Source organism: Panthera uncia, chromosome A2 (genome assembly GCF_023721935.1).
Source record: "Panthera uncia isolate 11264 chromosome A2, Puncia_PCG_1.0, whole genome shotgun sequence".
In the NCBI taxonomy this organism is placed as follows: Eukaryota; Metazoa; Chordata; class Mammalia; order Carnivora; family Felidae; genus Panthera; species Panthera uncia.
This window is the reverse complement of record NC_064816.1, coordinates 87,284,068-87,289,805: the sequence shown is the minus strand read 5'-3', so window position 1 is coordinate 87,289,805 and position 5,738 is coordinate 87,284,068. Positions and strand designations below refer to the sequence as shown.

The 5,738-nt window shown below is 45.3% G+C and overlaps 1 protein-coding gene across 1 annotated transcript in view; it reads left to right on the top strand.

Moving 5' to 3' along the window:
- The first annotated feature begins 5,424 nt into the window (after window positions 1-5,424).
- The window catches only part of TMEM243 (transmembrane protein 243), a 21,729-nt gene continuing 21,415 nt past the window's right edge, over window positions 5,425-5,738 (top strand). The window contains exon 1 of the mRNA XM_049641395.1: window positions 5,425-5,660. The gene's annotated coding sequence lies outside the window, so the exon portion shown is untranslated. The remainder of the gene's footprint in view (window positions 5,661-5,738) is intronic.

Here is a 5,738-nt window from a genome sequence, read left to right as displayed (position 1 = left end):
CTCATCTTTGAGCTCTGGGGTCAAGGAGAAGCACAATTCTTCCAATTCTGCTCGGTGACCCTACCCAAATGAAGCTGCTTAATATTATTCTATCCCCCAACAAGGGTTGTGTGTGGGTAACTGCTTCATTCCTTTTGCAAGCCACCTCACTGACAAGTGTTGGAAGGTGAATTTTTCCTTCAACTCTGTTCTTGCCCTTGGGCTGAGAACACTGCTTCTCTCCTCACTCTCTCTGGAGCTCTAGTGTTAGTCTTTGAAAACTGTTGCCCTTGGCTATTGAAGGAACATGCTATGCCAGGAAGCATATACTAAGAGAAAAAAAGGAGAAAAAACAGGGGCACCTGGATGGGCCAGTCAGTTAAGCATCCAACTTCAGCTCAGGTCATGATCACCATTCCCAAGTTCGAGCCCTGCATCGGGCTCTGTGCTGACAGCTCAGAGCCTGCAGCCTGTTTCAGATTCTGTATCTCCCTCTCTGTCTCTGCCCCTCCCATGCTCATACTCTGTCTCTCTCAAAAATAAATAAACATTTTTAAAAAAGGAGAAAGAACAATAAAGAAGCACAAAGGCATTATTATCAGTTTTTCTATTTTCTGGCGAAGGCATGGAACTGAGAAACCATTCTGGAAAAGAGAAAGATTTAAAAAAATGACAACTCTGCTTTTATATTTTCCATTTAAAAAATATTTTATTTTTCTAAAGTAATCTCTACCCCCTAGTGGGGGGCACAAACTCATGACTCTGAGATCAAGAGTTGCAAATTCCACCGACTGAACCAGCCAGGTGCCTGCATGCTTTTATATTTTTATGTTTCTTCCCAGTCTTGGTTCACATGCATAGATATCTTAAACAACAGTACTATAAAGATTCTACTTTATATTTAGTTTTTCCCTTTAACACTAAATCATGTGCATTTTTTTCATTTTGCTACTGTCTTTATTATGTTCATTTTAGTAGATGCATAATGTACAGTGTTAACTGTGTGTCCAGTGTTTAAAATGTTATTTGATTCCCATGAAACCCTACAGAGCAAGAATTGTTTTGCTCATTTCATCTTAATTACAAAAGTGAAAACGGAGGCTCAGAGAGGTTAAGTAAATTGCTCAAATTCATCCATCTACTGAGGGGGTAAGTCAGGATTCAGACCAAGGTGTGTGGACTTCAAAGTCTATGATCCTGACTTGTCAGATAGTAGAGTGAGGATACACAGTGGGACTCCAGGTCCTGTTACTTAGCCTGATACTCTGTGCAGAAACCGGTGGTTCCCTGGCTGAACATCAGCATCATCTGGGGAGCTTTGAGAGACACTGCTGCCTCATCCTTAGAGATTCTGATGTAACATCAGGGTATTCCAAAAATCCAAGTGTTTTAATGTCCGGCTACTGCTTTCTGTGATGACCTCACTGTAGAGAAAACAGAAGAGGAGAAGCAACAATTAAATCACAACCGAAATGAATGAGAGTTATTTAGCTTCAAAAACGGCTTCATGAGTTTTCTGTCTCCTGCCAAATTGTGGAAGTCTGTATAAGTTTAGGAGTCATTAGCATAGAGATATAAAGTGAAGCCTTGAATGTAGATGAGCGGGCTCTTGCAAAGCATGTAGCGAGGAGAGAAAAAGGCTAAGAACAGAGCCTTGGGGACTAACGCTGAAGGGATGTGTGGAGGAAGAGAAGAGCGATAGGACAGGATATTTCTAGGATTTTTAAATGCTAAATGCTGCCAAGAGGCCATGTAGGAGAATGCCTGAAAACCCGTGGATTCAGCATCAAGTCCTCATGGGAACGTTTATGGCGGAACACTGGGGGAGCAGTGTGGATTAACAAGATTTCAGTGACTGAGGCCAATGTGGGAGGGAAGGAAGCAGATACAATCTATTTGGACCTTTTTACTGAAATGCTGGCTTTAACAATGTGTCAGTATGTTTTCAGCTGTAAGCATGAGAATCCCCAAATAAAAGTGACTTACACAATAGAGACCCTCCCATTCAACACACACGCGCACACGCACACACACACACACACACCCCACATATATAACAAGAAGCCCAGAGGTGGACGGTTCAAAGATTTAGACTCTAGTTGGCTTCTCTGGGATACTTTTGGCCACCCCTTCATGGTCATGAGATGGTAGAAGCATCTTCAAATATTACATCCTCATATGACAACACCTAAGGGACAGGGCTCCTCTTATACCTCTCCTTTTGTTAGGGAGGAAACCTTCCTGAAAGCCCCAAGCCGACTTGCTCTAATGACTCATCACCCTTAACACCCACATTGCCACTCCTCCAGCTATAAGGGATCTCTCAGTGAGTGAACATCTGGCTTTTTTTCCCTTTATACTAGGAAGTAGGCTCTGCTTTCAAAGAAGAGGGGAGGAGAAAGATGGCTATATAGGCAACCACAGAGTTCCACAGAGAATATGAAGGAAACATGATAGTCAGAGGAAGACATGGACTTAATGCAAGTTTGCCGCATGTTTGTGTTAACATCTTGAAGCTGGGCATGTTTAAATGCTTTTCACAGATAAAATATAATAGTGAGACCCCCATGGTTGTGAGATGCATGGAAAGTAAAACATGAGAGACGGACAGGTGTCTCTTCCATTCTAATTGGAGGGAAGGAGAAATGAAGAGGGTGGATACCCTGAATGTATTGGTTTGCTGTGGACTTGAGGGGATCACCCCTGATGGCTTCGGTTTGTTTCTCGTGAAGTGGGTGACTGAGTTCTCTGCCAAGGGTAAGGGGGACACAAGACAACACAGGAGAGAGTTGCCCAGGCAACACAGGAATTCCAGCTGATTTTAAGGGCTCAGTTGAGGTTGGCTGCCCTGAATTTAAAATTATTCTAATCAGGGGAAGTCGTGATTTTTCTGTCCCCTCCACCTGCACTACACGCCTGGCCATGGGGGTTGAGAAGGCACAACGGCTACTATCTCAGGGGACTTTCTGTACAGGTGTGACAAAATAAATGCGACAAGGGAACTGAACGCATCATCTAAAGAGCAATTTCACTGATATCACACACAATCTGAATGGGAACAAAGTGAAAACAGGGGAGTAGATTCACTGGGAGAAAATCAAGACACCAAAGGATCAGGCATGGAAGTGGCCGAGGGACTGGTGTGAACGAATGAATTGGAAGAATTGGAGGACAAGGCTTAGCAAATGGGCTGACTTATTTCAAACACGGCACCATTCTGGGTGTTGAAAACATCCAGAATGTTGCATTAGAATGAGTGGCTTACGTATGATGAAGATCGAGAAATGACAAGCTATGGTATTGGAAGGGCCATCTATATGGCCTGAGGCACAATTTGTAAAAATGGAAGCGGATGAAAGAAGTGATTTTCAAACTTTAATGTGCCTATGAATCTCCTGGGGATCTTGTTAAAATGCAGATTATGATTCTGTAGATCTGGGATGAGGACTGAAGCTCTGTAGTTATAACGAGTTACCAGGTGATGCCGATTTGTTGATCCGGGAACCACAATTTGAGTGGCAAAACACTGAATAAACCCACCATCGACTTCTACGCATACTCTCTTTATTAAAAAACCTTCTATCCCACTTTGCTGAAGGGGATGGACCTTAGAAAGTACGTGTTATACCTGGTCCCACTTGTTGCCCTGTTGGGGTAGAGGACCTGATGCAACTAGAAACTACCCATAATCTGAACTCAGCTGATTGAAATTTCTCATGAGATTCTGAACTTACACACTAGAGACTAAGTCTGCAAATCATTGGTGGGCAGTGGCTCTCTAAGACCTATTTTCCCCAAGTTTAGCAGCAAAACAAGCTTAGGCCATATGTCACTTGAAATTTTGGGGAGTAGCAATCAGGAAGAAGCTGGTTCTTAGGATAAAGAATGGAGCACAGGCACAGAAAATTAATGAGACGAAAGAATAAAGTGCTAGAGTGAGAAGGTGATTATCTCCAACTCAACCTTTCTCCTCAAATACGCCCTAAACAAGTATGTGGCCTCTCTGGCCTGCATTGTTGACTTTCCTCCTCACACTGGCTAAATCATATTCTTCCTTGGTGTCTTGATTTAGAAAGCTCCTTAAGGAAGCTTTCTCTGCCAGCTGAAGCTGGTGGGTGGCCTCCTATGTGTGCCTATAGCACCTCTTGGTGTCCAGATCATAGCATTTATCACCATGACAACCACCATTGGGATATTTATTTGCCAAATGTCTTATATATTCTCTATGCATTTTTCTTGATAAAAACTAGTTGAAGTTAGATATTCTAGTTCCATTTATTAACATCATTTTCACTTTTTATATAAAAAGGAGCTCAAGAGAGATTACATGACTTGCCCAGGAGCACATAGTTTGTGGGTGGTGGTAATTAGGGTTTGAGAGCAGAGATGATCTACGTCAAAGCTCGTCCTCTTAGCCATCGTCTTTCCCCAGACTCTTGATCACTGTATTGCCCTGTCTGGTGGTTGGCTGGTACAGAGCAGTTCTCAAAGGTATTTGTTGAATGGATGTGGCTGAATGTGAGTGAATAAAGCTATTTGTTAAGCCAATTAGCCTTATAACAGAACTGAGTGAAGGATTGTGTAGTACTGCTCTTAAGAAGTCCTTAACAAAAATATCTTTTATGAAATCTATGACCGGTAGATCAGATGTGCACCACACCATACTCTGCTCAGCGTCGCAAATTTTCGAATTGATGGTGGTTCTTAGTCCATCCCTTGTCCTAATCCCTCGACCTAAACGTTGAAAGACCACCTGGAATCTTTGCTTGGACTCTAAATATTATATGGCTACAGCATTCCAACATGGGTTCTCCCTGCACACAGAATTGTCAGAGCTCTCTCTAATCTAGGAGCTGCAGTGTCCAGCGAAGCTAGCGTGGTTGCGTTTGTTTCCCAACACTTGTACTGTATATGACTCCAAATGCAGTGACACTATGTCGTCCACATCCAGTTGACTATGCTGTAGCATCCGGGAAAAAGGTTGACACATGAAGCGTTTTCCGTGGCTGCTAACACGCTTAGTCAGCACAATCACTAGCAGGATGAGTGGGCGAGTCAAGGAAGTATCTTCCTTACAAGTATCACGTCCCAACTGTTCTTTAAACGCCACAGGATCCCTATCACAGAACAAAAAAGAGAAATACACAAACAACCCTAAACCAAATTTATCAGTGACCCCCGTTGCGTCCTAGTCGTGCAAAGACTAGGCTGGTTGTTTTTAAGATCTTTTCAGCCAAATGCAAAGCTACCTTCAGAAATGTTTTTTGCCCACGTGGATCGCGCAAACGCTAATTACTAACGGGCTAAGAAACACGCAACCAGGGAGACTGGCCGCACCTCCGGGAATAAACTGGCACCTCTAGAAATAAAGCTCTGCAGCCAATGCGGCGCCACCGCCCGCGGGATTGGCGGCCTCGGCCGTGACGTAGCCTGGGCGGGCCGAGTCGGTTTGCGACAGAAGCCGCGGGTCCCGGCCGGGGAAGCTGAGAAGAGGTATCTGCAGCGCAGTGCTCGGCCCGCGAGCTCGCTCTTCGCCAGCCCGGAGGGCTTCTTTCTCCAACGCGCGACTCGCCGGCGCTGCAGAGCCTCGGCCCCGAAACCCGGCGGGGGTGTGAACCTGAGACCAGCAGACCCCGGCGAGGCCAGGACTCCCCAGCGCGAGGGCGGCAGGGGACGCAGAGGTTTGGCCTGCGGGCGCGGGGCGGGCGCGGGGCGGGCGCGGGGCGGGCGCGGGGCGGGCGCGGGGCGGGCGCGGGGCG